The sequence below is a fragment of the Pelobates fuscus genome, chromosome 1, assembly GCF_036172605.1.
Source record: "Pelobates fuscus isolate aPelFus1 chromosome 1, aPelFus1.pri, whole genome shotgun sequence".
NCBI classification, from domain to species: Eukaryota; Metazoa; Chordata; class Amphibia; order Anura; family Pelobatidae; genus Pelobates; species Pelobates fuscus.
This window is the reverse complement of record NC_086317.1, coordinates 439,820,982-439,834,713: the sequence shown is the minus strand read 5'-3', so window position 1 is coordinate 439,834,713 and position 13,732 is coordinate 439,820,982.

Sequence of the window (13,732 nt, the reverse complement as noted above, 5' to 3'; positions counted from 1 at the left end):
TCTCTCTGTCAAATCAGGGAGAGCTTTCCTCACAGCCAGGGCAAGACACAGGCTCAAACAGTCAGGGAGAGCTTCCCTCACAGCCAGGGCAAGACACAGGCTCAAACAGTCAAGGAGAGCTTCCCTCACAGCCAGGGCAAGGCACAGGCTCAAACAGTCAAGGAGAGCTTCACTCACAGCCAGGGCAAGACATAGGCTCAAACAGCCAGGGAGAGCGTCCCTCAGAGCCAGGGCAAGACACAGCCAGGGCAAGACACAGGCTCCAACAGTCAGGGAGAGCATCCCTCACAGCCAGGGCAAGACACAGGCTCAAACAGTCAGGGAGAGCTTTTCTCACAGCCAGGGCAAGACACGGGCTCAAACAGTCAGGGAGAGCGTCCCTCACAGCCAGGGCAAGACACAGGCTCAAACAGTCAGGGAGCGCGTCCCTCACAGTCAGGGCAAGACACGGGCTCAAACAGTCAGGGAGAGCGTCCCTCACAGTCAGGGCAAGACACAGGCTCAAACAGTCAGGGAGCGCGTCCCTCACAGTCAGGGCAAGACACGGGCTCAAACAGTCAGGGAGCGCGTCCCTCACAGTCAGGGCAAGACACAGACTCAAACAGTCAAGGAGAGCGTCCCTCACAGCCAGGCAAGACACAGACTCAAACAGGAACCCACTGGGCCCCCATCCTGAGCCCAGGCTGCAGCCTCAGGGGTAATCTGGATCTGATTTAAACACTGGGTTTTAAAATCTTTAATTATATTAATCCAATAGTACCCCAGTGATGGAGTAATGGAAGATATCAATAGGTTTATTTACTTAAGTGAGAATTGTCAGGCATTCAAAGTTTACTTCAAATTTAACACCAAAAATAGCTGAACTTGAAAAATTATCCAAGTCAGCTATGCTTCCAGTTTGACTATTTTGACCTCATGTTTGAAAATCAATTTGAATTCCGAACATTTCTCCCTTTTGCAAATAACCCTGATATTGTTAAAAGAAAAAGCAGACCTTTAACAGGATGTTGTGTTTTATGTCACAGCTCTTGGGTTATATTAGCTAGCCCCTCATATAACCACTAGGTGGTGCCATAACACAAACTGTAGTGTGTATCAATCACAAATTAACGCAAATCTGAGTTTTAACTCCTTAACCCCTTAAGGACCGGCCTGTTTTTGCCATGTTGTACGTTAAGGACCAGAGCAGTTTTAACACTTTTGTGGTGTTTGTGTTTAGCTGTAATTTTCCGCTCTCTCATTTACGGTTCCCATACAAGTTATATATTGTTTTTTTCAGGACAAGAAGGGCTTTCTTTACATACCATTATTTGTATTATGTCATATATTGTATTTAAAAAAAAATAATAAAATATGGTGAAAAATTTAAAAAAAAAAACATGTTTTTGGACTTTTACTTGAAAACTCTTTTGCTTATCTACAAAAGCTAATGAAAAAAAAACTGCTAAATAGATTCAAAATTTTGTCCCGAGTTTAAAAACACCCAGTGTTTACATGCTTTATTGCTTTACATGCTTTATAGGCCTATATATACAAGTAGGAAATTGCTGTTTCAATATATATATATTTTAAATGTATCAATAGTGACATTGTAACACCGTTATCTGTCATAAATCCCCGAAACACACCTAACATGTACATATTTTTCTAAAGTAGACAACCCAGGGTATTCAAAATGGGGTATGTCCAGTCTTTTTTAGTAGCCACCTAGTCACAAACACTGGCCAAAGTTAGCATTTATATTTGTTTGTGTGTTAAAAATGCAGGGTGTCATAGAAAGTTACAGGGTTAAACACAGTGCTAGCAAATTAAATTATCTGGACTTTCGGCCTGGGTTGGCAGGCAGGTCCCTCAAATTGCAATCATTAAAATTACTTAATTAGGTAAAAATATTACATAAATACGCACGTAGAATTTTAATATATATACATATTTATATATTTGACGTCTACGTGTATATTTATGAAATTATTTATGTAATTATGTATATGGACATATGTATATTTCGTATTATTTTTATTTATTTATTTATACATAGATATATATATCATTACATTCTAAGTGTATTTTGATATATATATATATATCAATATCAAAATACTGTTGGAATAAAACTGCATATATATATATAATTTTTTTTAATTATTAAAAATTATTTTTACTTTTTGTTATTTATTTTTATTAACATATGATTTGTATTTTATAATAATATATATATATATATATACCATATATAGTAAATATATATATTGTATATATTCATGTGTAATTTAAATATAAGTGTATTTTTATATTAATATACGTATATATAAATATAAAAATACACTTAGTATGACATTATATATATGATACATATACATATATTATATATAGATATAATACATGTATATATATCATATATAATGGAAAATTTATTCATACTTACCGTAATTTTCTTTTCCTGGTTATATGCCATGGCAGCACAACATTGGGTAGCTCCTCCCTATCCCCATTGGACAGGAATAATAATTAAGCCGTATAAGTACCACCTCCTGCCCCTCCTTCCCCAGTCACGTTTTCCAGCAATATCCCCGGGCGGGACCCTTGTGCTGCCATGGCATATAACCAGGAAAAGAAAATTACGGTAAGTATGAATAAATTTTCCATTTTCCTGGCCATATCCATGGCAGCACAACATTGGGTAATACCCAAGCAATAAAACCAGGGAGGGAAAGAGACACAGACTCAAAAAATTTTTAGAAATGCAAAGTGTATTAACACCACAACAAGTGACAGACACAGAGATCAGGAATTAGATACAGACAGGACTGATTTAGCAAATTGATCAGACAACCCTGCTCTAACATCAATCTGGTAGCTCCTAATGAAAGTGTTAGAGGAAGACCATGTAGCCGCCTTACAGATGAGTTCAGGGGAGACATTAGCAGCGGCTGCCCAGGAAGATGAGAGAGCCCTCGTGGAATGGGCTTTAAGACCCACAGGGACCGGATATCCGGCGGACTGATAAGCCAAAATGATAGCCGCTACTATCCATCGGCTAATGGCAGATTTGGGGGCTTGAGAGCCCTTTTTACAGCCGCTATGAAGAACGAAGAGACTGTCGGAAGAACGCCAATCAGAAGACCTATCAATATACATCCGGAGGCATCTCACTAGATCCAGAGAGGACAGGTCAGCAGAATTCCCCATTCCATGGGCGTCCGACCTCAGAGACGGAAGAACAATATCCTCGTTGATGTGGAAGGAGGAAGTAACCTTGGGTCGAAACACTGGAACAGTACGGAGGACCACTCTGTCCTTGTGGAAGATAGTAAAAGGCTCTTTGATGGACAGAGCACTGAGCTCAGAAACTCTCCTGCCAGAGGCTAAGGCCACCAGCAAGGCAGTCTTAATAGAGAGAACCTGTAGGGAAACTGAATCAAAAGGTTCAAAAGGTTTCAACTTCATGGCATCCAGAACCAGAGGGAGACTCCAGGAAGGGACAAACGGTTTAATAGGAGGTTTCAAGTGAAGGACACCCTTGATGAATCTGATGATATCCGAGTCCAGCGCCCATCTATGACTGGTCAGGGCGGACAAGGCTGAAATGTGTACCTTGAGAGTGTTATAGCTCAGTCCTTTCTCAAGGCCTGATTGCAAGAAGTCCAAAATATGGGAGGAGGAGGGATTTTGGACATCCACATCACTGTGAAGGGCCCAGTTGGAAAAAACTTCCCATACTCTATAATAAGTGGCCGAAGTGGAATGCTTACGTGCCCTCAGCATAGTATCAATCACGGTCTGGGAGAACCCTCTATTCAACAGCCGGTTCCTTTCAGTTTCCAAGCCATAAGGTTGAGAGAGACAGGGTCTGGATGAATGACAGGACCCTGGAACAGAAGATCCGCAACTTTGGGGAGTGGGAGAGGAGGTTCCACCGAAAGACTCAGAAGCAGAGGAAACCAAGGTCTCCGAGGCCAATAAGGCGCAATCAGGATGAGAGACACCCGCTCCGATCTCAGCTTCCTCAGGAGTGGTAGGATTAGTGGAAACGGGGGGAATGCATAGCCCATTGAGAACTTCCAGGGGCTTGATAAGGCATCTCTTCCCAACGCCAGGTGGTCCTCTTCCTTTGTGAAGAAAAGGGCTACCTTTCTGTTGGCCCGAGAGGCCAGAAGGTCCACTTGAGGCAGACCCCACTTGTCCACAATCATGCGGAACACCCTGTGAGCCAGGCACCATTCCCCCGGATCTATTCTGGATCTGCTGAGGAAATCCGCCAGTTGATTCCGTTTCCCTGGGAGATGAACGGCTACAATGCCCGCCAGGTTTCTCTGAACCCACCACATCAGGTGATTCATCAGTACCATCAACTTGCAGCTCCTGGTACCCCCTTGGTGATTGACATAGGATACCACGGTGGAGTTGTCCGTCCTTATCTTTACCCATTGACCCTTGAGCTGGATCGAGAAGTGCTTCAAAGCTTTGAGGACAGCCAGAAGTTCCAGCAGATTGGAATGAACCTTGCTCGTCTTGAAATTCCATTCTTCCTGCGCAAAGTGGTGGAGATAATGAGCGCCCCAACCCCACTGGCTGGCGTCCGTTGTCACGGTCCTCCATGCGATATCCCCTAATGGAAAGCCGTTGGCTAGGTGCTTTCTGTTCAGCCACCAGATCAGAGAATGGCGTACCTTCAGGGGAAGCTTGATGGGCTGGAACAGGTTCCCGGATAAGAAACGACTCAGGAAGTTGGCCTGGAATGGTCTCATCCTCCACTGAGCCCATCTCGTCAGACCTATTGTGGAGGACATAGAACCAAGGAGGCTCATTACCGCCCTTGCAGGGGCAACCAGGGAATTCAGCATCCTCCTCAATAACTGTCTGAGTTTCAGAATTCTCACTGATGAGAGCTGGACAGTACCCTTTAGGGTGTCGAAATGGGCACCCAAGTAAACCATAGATTGAGTCGGGTGGAGGTGGCTTTTCTTGGTGTTGATCTTCCAGCCGTGGGCTTGCAGAAACTGAATGCTGGTGATAGCCTGGGATGTCACAGAATCCACGTCGTTTCCCAAGATTAAAACGTCGTCCAGATAATGGTAAATAGCGATGTTTAGCTTTCTGAGCTCCGCGATGAGAACAACCAGGACTTTTGTAAACGTCCTCGGGGCAGTGCTCAGTCCAAAGGGGAGGGCCCTGAACTGGAAATGACCTTCCTCTACAGCAAACCTCAGGAACTTCTGATGTATTTGGGCAATGGGTATGTGAAAGTATGCGTCCAGTAGATCTATAGACAGCATCCATTGGTTGGGTGACACAACCTTTATTATGGACTGCAGAGATTCCATCTTGAACCTGCGAACGTGCAGATGCTTGTTCAGCCTGTGCAGATCCAGAATGGGTCTCCAACCCCCTGAGGATTTTCTTGTCAAGAAGATGTGAGAGTAGAATCCTTGAGTTCTTTCGCCTGCCGGTACTCGGACGATGACCTTCTCCTTCTGCAAGGAATGGACGAAATTTCGTAGAGCCATGCACTTTTCCCTGTCCCCTGGCCATTTTGTGAGGTGAAAGGATCGTTTGGGAGGATGCTTGAAGAATTCTAGTAGGTAACCTCTCCGAATAATATCCAGCACCCAAACGTCGCTTGTAGAGATGGTCCATCTTGAAAGATATTGGAGAAGACAAGCCCCGACACCTTCGGTTTTGGGCTGTACGTAGTCATAGATTCTTCGGGTCCTTAGAGGAAGACGACCCGCGAGACCTGCCTCCTCTGTACCCAGAAGGGGCACCTCTCCTCGGTTGGAATCGGGAGTATTCCCTACCAGGCTTGTAGGACCTACCGTCACGAAAGGAATGGTACTCTTTCCGGGCGCGAAAGGATCCTTTATACTTCCTCTCTTGGGGTAAAAAGGCTTTATTCCCTTCAGCCGCCCTCTTGATGCACTCATCCAAATTCTTGCCGAATAACATGTCTCCGTGAAATGGCAGAGAACACAAACTATTCTTGGAGGAAGCATCGGCCGCCCAAGATCTGAGCCAGAGCGCCCGCCTGGAGGAAACCGAGAAGGACATATTTCTAGCAAGGTTTCTCACCAGATCCACTGCGGCCTCCGAAGAGAAATCAATCGCTAGACGCATATCCTTCAGGGCATCAACAATAGAGGAACGGCTCCTGCCCCTCTTGATGTCCCCTTCCAGCTCCTGTAGCCAAACCTTCATAGCTCTTGAAACAGACGTGAGAGCAACGGCAGGGTGGAGACTCGTGCCTGAGGCTACATATGACTTAGACAGGCAGTATTCCATCTTACGATCCATTGGATCCCTGAAGGAGCCTGCATCATCCACTGGCAGGGTAGTGCGCTTGGCTAGCCTAACCACCGCAGCATCAACCTTGGGTGGAAAATCCCATGTTTCAGCATCTTTGGGATCAAACGGATACAATCTGGAGAATTTCCCTTTTGCAGAGGATCTCCTATCGGACCTGGACCATTCTTCTTTAATAAGGTCACTAATAGTGGTATGCACAGGGAAAGCCGCTCTCTTCTTTCTAAGATCTGAGAAATAGCGGTTAGATGTAGAGGGTTCCTCCTCCGAGGGCTCTTTCAAAGTAAGGGTTTCTCTGACCCGAGCAATCAAATGATCCACCTCTGCAGGTATCAGGAAGTCAGGATCAGGCAAAGCATCCTCCTCCGAGGAAAAAGCCAAGTCTCTCAGCGAAGCCGTGTCCATAAACTCATCCTCCGAGTTATCAGGAGACCAATCTGACGGCTCAGAATATCTAGGTCGCTTGTGGGTCTTACCAACCTCTTTGATGCCCCGGGCAACTGCATGCTTGATAAGCTGCTTAAAGTCTGGTGTTAACTGAGAAGGTCCAGCGGCTGCTGAGAGACAATTCGAACAGAGACGTTTCCCTTCTATGGCTCTGTTATCACAGGATACACACAGCGTCCTTTTGGGCGACTTCCCTTTGGACGATCCTGAAGTCTTTGTACTTTTATCACTGAAATACACCAAACGTGAATATTAGTACATTACCACTCTTTTAGATATCAAATATTAATAAATTCCAAAAATTGGATGGCTTACCTATATCGCTTAGATTGTGACCTACTATGATGAGAACATTCTGATTCTCTAGATCCTGAGCGCGAATCCATCTATAAATAATAGATGAAACAGCGAAAACTAGAACCCAGAAGAAAAACTACAGGAAACCAAACAAAGGAAAAAAGAGAAAGGAAAAGAACTTACTTCAGAAGAAAAAAGACGAAGAATCAACAATCCACAGAACTCAACGGTGCCAGAAACTCTCCAGGAAGCAGAAAACTCAAAAAAAAAAAAAAAAAAAGGAGGCCTGGCGCTTTAAGAAGGCGTCTGACGTCATCGCGCTTGCGCAGATGATCGAAAAGACGCGCGAAACGGCTAGATTTGCGCGCGAATTCCGCGCATGCGTCCCAGAGTCCCCGGAACCGCGCAGGCGCCCAGGAGACCCCTACACGCCGCGCAGGCGCACAGGACACGCCTACACGCCGCGCGGGCACTACACGCCGCGCGGGCGCACAGGAGACGCCTATACACCGCGCGGGCGCACAGGAGGTTCCCGACAGCCATGCAGGGAAACCCCAGAACGCTCAACGAAAAACTTTCCAAAGAAAGGAAAACCAACAGGTAAAATAAAATAACATTACCTCGAGACTGGTGGGAACCAGGAAACCGGAAACCGGTCGCATTCCATTTACCTTTCCATGTCCTCACTGGAAAAAATGGAGAGAAAAAACCCCCGGTCACTAAAAGGGGTTTTCTCCAGGGGGACACCTTTGCGCAGGGCCGTATACTGGAGACTTCCCAGGGGAGAGAGGGTGAACTCCCCAAGGGCCAGAGGAACCAATCCTCAGGTAAGCCATAAAAGAAAAAATTTAGCAGTCTGAAAAGACCGACATGTCCTAGGGATAGGACAGGAAAAAAAGACTGGGGAAGGGGGGGCAGGAGGTGGTACTTATACGGCTTAATTATTATTCCTGTCCAATGGGGATAGGGAGGAGCTACCCAATGTTGTGCTGCCATGGATATGGCCAGGAAATATATATATATATACATATTATTATTTTTTTACACTGATTGCTTTATTTTGTAACTTTATTTTTTATTTTCCACTTGCAGGGAGACTGCCTGTCAGCACAGACAGCCCCCCCTGCAGGCAGACACATGGACACCTATTGCGGTCATGTGATCGAGTGATCACGTGGCCGTGGGGTCTTGATCTTCCGAGGGGAGACTGCCCGGGCAGACAGGCAGTCCCCCTGGACCGGGAGGAGCGCTGATCGCTGCCGGGGGACCGGCGGCAATCAGGTAAGTAGCCCCAGACCGTTATGACGGTTCAGGACCGTCATCGGTCCCCAAGGGGATTTTTCCGATGACGGTCCTGAACCGTCATCGGTCCTTAAGGGGTTAAGGGCTGAGCCAAATGTACACGTTGTGATCTAAACATAATGTAAACAAAAACTGGAATTTGCGCTATATGTCTGTTCAGGCGTAATTCACCTCTTTCATATTATGTGCACCCACACTTATTATATTTCATTTTATTCAGGGGAAACAGGGCTTTCAGTTAACATCATATATTTAGGTATGAAACATAATTTAATATGAATAAAATATAAAAAAATTTAAGAAAATAAGAATTATTTAAATTTTTTTAGTTCTACGTGACATTTTAACTGTGAATTTCATAATACTGTTTGCTTTTACTGCAATAAAATACACATACATATTTGTATTCAGCGATGTCTCACGTGTAAAACAGTACCCCCAGGTTTTACGGTGTTTTGGGAAGTTACAGGGTCAAATATAGCATGTTAAATTTTTCTGTTTTTTCACACTGAAATTCGCCAGATTGGTTACGTTGCCTTTGAGAGCGTATGGTAGCCCAGGAATGAGAATTACCCCCATGATGGCATACCATTTGCAATAGTAGACAACCCAAGGTATGGCTACTAAAAAAGACTGGACATACCCCATTTGCAATACATTGGGTTGTCTACTATTGCAAATGGTATGCCATCATCGGGGTAATTTTCATTCCTGGGCTACCATACGGACTCAAAGGCAACATAACCAACCTGGCGAATTTCAATGTGAAAAAAACTGAAACGCATGTCTTATATTTGAATCTGTAACTTTTGAAAACACCATAAAACCTGTACATGAGGGGCACTGTTATACTCGGGAGACTTCGCTGAACACAAATATTAGTGTTTCAAAACAGTAAAACGTATCACAACAACAATTAATATCGTCCATGTAAGTGCCATTTGTGTGTGAAAAATTCAAAAAAATCACTGACGATATCATCGTTGTAATACATTTTACTGTTTTGAAACACTAATATTTGTGTTCAGCGAGTAAAACAGTACCCCCCATGTACAGGTATTATGGTGTCTTGGAAAGTTACAGGGTTAAATATAGTGCTAGCAAATTAAATTCCCTGGACTTTTGGCCTGGGTTTATTACATAAATATATTTTATACGAATAGTGGGCGGACCAAACATTGCGCGTGTTCGCAACCGCTATGCTCACCGGCGAACGGTTCCTGGCGAACCGTTATATATATAGTGATGTCCCGAACAGTTCGCCGGGAACCGTTCACCGGCGAACATAGCGGTCGCAAACACGCGCGATGTTCGGTCCGCCCCCTATTCATCATGGAGGTGGGAGGGTCTGGGAGGGAGGGTCTGCTGCTGATTGGCTGGAATGTGTCTGCTGACTGGGAGGTACAGGGTCAAAGTTTACTCAATGATGACGAATAGGGGGCAGACCGAACATCGCGCGTGTTCGCGACCACGAACACGCTATGTTCGCTGGCGAACGTTTCCCGCCGAACTGTTCGGGACATCACTATATATATATATATATATATATATACACACACGTGTGAATATATACGTGTGTATATATAGATGTATATACTTTTTTTTTAATTATTTTTATTCATATATAGTGATATATACGTATATACTTAGGTATATAGATATATATATATATATATATTATTCCGTTCTACATGTATTTTGATATCAATATATATATTAATTTTAAAATACAGTTAGAACGAATTTACACACATATATATTTTTTATTTATTTACTCTTTATTATTTGTATTTTTTTAACATATTTACATATTTATTTGTTTTATATTATATATAAATATATATATATATATAATGAAAATTATATATATATTTAAGCAATATAATTGTACGTGTATTTTGATATTAATATATATATATTTATATAATTATATATATTAATATTAAAACAAACTTATACACTGTAAGTGTATGTATGTATATGTGTATACATATACTTAGATCATATATATAACTAGAAAAGCTACAATTTCTGAGGAAATTGTGTGAAGTGTTCTTGCCTCCACCAGTAGTCTACAACTGGAGTGGGCGGAGTAACTGGGTGGAGTGGCTTGAGTAACGGTTGTGTGGTTGGAGTGGCTGGAGTAACTGTGGAAAGGTTGGACTGGGCAGAGTAACTTTATGAAACATTGATTAGCTGTATTGTTGTAACAATGTATGGTACTGTTTTTCTGTTACAGGTATAACGAATTGACTAACATGGAAATATATTTATTAAATGTGATAGTGCTCACTTTTGTGTTATCAAAACTGTAGGAATGACAGCAGTTTAGAGAATGTGTTTCATCTAGCAGCCTCTGTGTTCCGGAACACTCTGCTGGCTGCTCTCACACCTGGGTTCCTATGGCAACTCACTCTACAGCAAGGGCAGAAAAGAGCGGTTAAAAACAAACTGCTCCAAATTGCTCACTTTACTGGCGGTTGCCGTCTTCAACAGGTCGTAGTTTTAAAAACTATAAATCCTACAGCAAAGAGCTTTATGTTGTGGGAATCACAAGACCCAGACCTACATTTTGATGTATAGAATGTCTCTGAAATATTAAAAATGAAGGCACAGTCGCATTTTTGAAATTGCCCTTCAAATTTGAGGTGGCTAGAGTGGAGTTTCAATGAATGTCAATGGACGGCGTGAGTTTTTCGTCATTTTGACGAAATAGGGGGCGCGGCATCAGGAGGATCCCGGCGCTGTATCTGGGTAAGTAAAACCCCTTCCCTGTAGTGACCCTTTAATGTTATTATTTAATCATTTATATAGCGACAGCAAATTCCGTAGCGCTGTACAATGGGATAAACAACTCCTAGTTTACGGAATAAGAATATACCCTGCGAGTAAAAATGCTATCCCCCCCAGATTTGTTGGGGTTCCTACGCCCATGGCAGGGGCCCAGATCTCAAGCCCCAACATTTCTGATGGCAGCTCTGGTTCTCTCATCTCAGCAGCCCACCTAACTCTCTCTCCTTCCACTTTTCGGTTCTTATACACCACTTTACCAGCTTATTTCAACACAGGTATCTTATCAATCCATCTCTCTTCCCCTTTGACATGCTGTTATTTCTCTTATTATATTATTTATAAAGCACCAACACATTCCCTAACTCTGCACAATAGGAGGACTAACAGACATGTAGTTGTAAACAGACAAGTTGGACGCACAGGAATAGAGGGATTGAGCTTACATGCTACAAGGGAGTGGGTTATAGTGACACAAAATGTAAGGGTAGAAAAGTAGGTTACTAGAATAGTGGAGGGCTGAGTGGGATTTTTCTGTAATTTTTTTTTTTAAGACAGTTGCAGGAGAGGAATCAAATGTGTGGAGGGAAAACTATTAACAGTTTAATGAAAAAGTAAGTTTTCAATGTTTTTTGAAGGAGTGGAGACTGGGTGACCATCTAACGGAGGAGGGAAGTGAGTTCCATAGGAATGGTGCAGCCCTAGAGAATTCTTGAGGGCAAGCATCAGAGGTGGGAGTACGTACAGAGGATAGACGTAGTTCTTCAGCAGAGCATAGGGGCATAGACGGGACATACTTGTGTATTAGGATAGATAGGTGGGAGCAGCATTATGTAGAGATTTGAAATCAAGAACCAGAATTTTATATTGAGCCCTATATCTTACAGGAAGCCAATGTAGGGACTGACAGAGGGGGGAGGCATGGTTGGTGCGGGCGGACAGGAAGATGAGCCTTGTCCCGCATTAATTTTAGCTTGTAATGGGGCAAGTTGGGAGCACATAAGACCACTGAGAAGAGGATTGCAGTAGTAAAGGCAAAAGAGCGTAGCGACATGGCTCATAACCATAGCCGCTTCCACCGCTCAATAGGGGCGTATGCGCTTTATATTTTTGAGATGGAAGAGGCACGATTTGGCGATCGACTGGACATGAGGGGTGAAGAAGAGGCCATCCTGTTTTCCCTGCTCTTTCCAAACATTAATTCATTTATCTATACTTCTTAAAAAAAAAAAATGTTAGTATACGTTCTGCTTCAATTTCCAGTGTGTGTTTTTCTTGTCTATAACTGTTAAATAGCAATGCTGTTAAGAGTAAGAAGAATTTTTAATCGTCTATTAAAATTAAAATACATATATTTCCTGGGGATTTCTTCTTCTTCAACAAGATTTAGTTTGGTTTTGCACATTGCTATTTATTTTTTGGTATGTTGCAGTGCAGATATAAACTCACCCTTCAGGTTGGGAGTATAGTTTTATGATCCTTTAACCCCTTAAGGACCAAACTTCTGGAATAAAAGGGAATCATGACATGTCACACATGTCATGTGTCCTTAAGGGGTTAAACTTTTATACAAAAGTGGAAAGCAGTATAAACCGTGGCACTGTCAGCAGCAGCTAGAACACACTTAATGGGAATAACCACTAAATCCCACAGTACAACAGTAAACAAATATAGATAAAAGTGTGCAGCGCTAATTATGAATACCACAGAGTGAAATACAATACATGCACTGTGGTGGTGTATATATCAAATCAAAAAACACACATACATATACCCCCAGTATATACAGGATCAGAGGGTAACCAGCAATCAAATATAGTAAAATTCTGTGGTACATCCCATCTCTGAAACTCTGTATTGGGTGATGGTGTTAATAGGTGATAGTCCCAGATGTGTTGCTTTGTTTGAAGCTTGTTCCTCAGGATAAATAGTGTAGAATAGGCACACCAATTAGGTATTCAATATACACATTTATTAGTAAAAAAGATATAAAAATCTTACATTCAAGTAATATTGATGTGAACAGCATCAATATTACTTGAATGTAAGATTTTTATATTTTTTTTACTAATAAATGTGTATATTGAATACCTAATTGGTGTGCCTATTCTACACTATTTATCCTGAGGAACAAGCTTCAAACAAAGCAACACATCTGGGACTATCACCTATTAACACCATCACCCAATACAGAGTTTCAGAGATGGGATGTTCCACAGAATTTTACTATATTTGATTGCTGGTTACCCTCTGATCCTGTATATACTCGGGGTATATGTATGTGTGTTTTTTGATTTGATATATACACCACCACAGTGCATGTATTGTATTTCACTCTGTGGTATTCATAATTAGCGCTGCACACTTTTATCTATATTTTTAAACTTTTATAATCCTGTTACACTTGCACAGAAGCAACATCACATATTTCAAAGTGTAACGAATTTGGAGACAAAGGTTTTCACACATAAGTAATCATAATTACCCTACAGGAATAATCTAACAGAAATTATGTTAGAGTCTTGTTTAATCATGTGTTTAGATGTTAAGAGATAAAATATTTTTTTACAATATTGTCAAACGACTTGGCTTACAG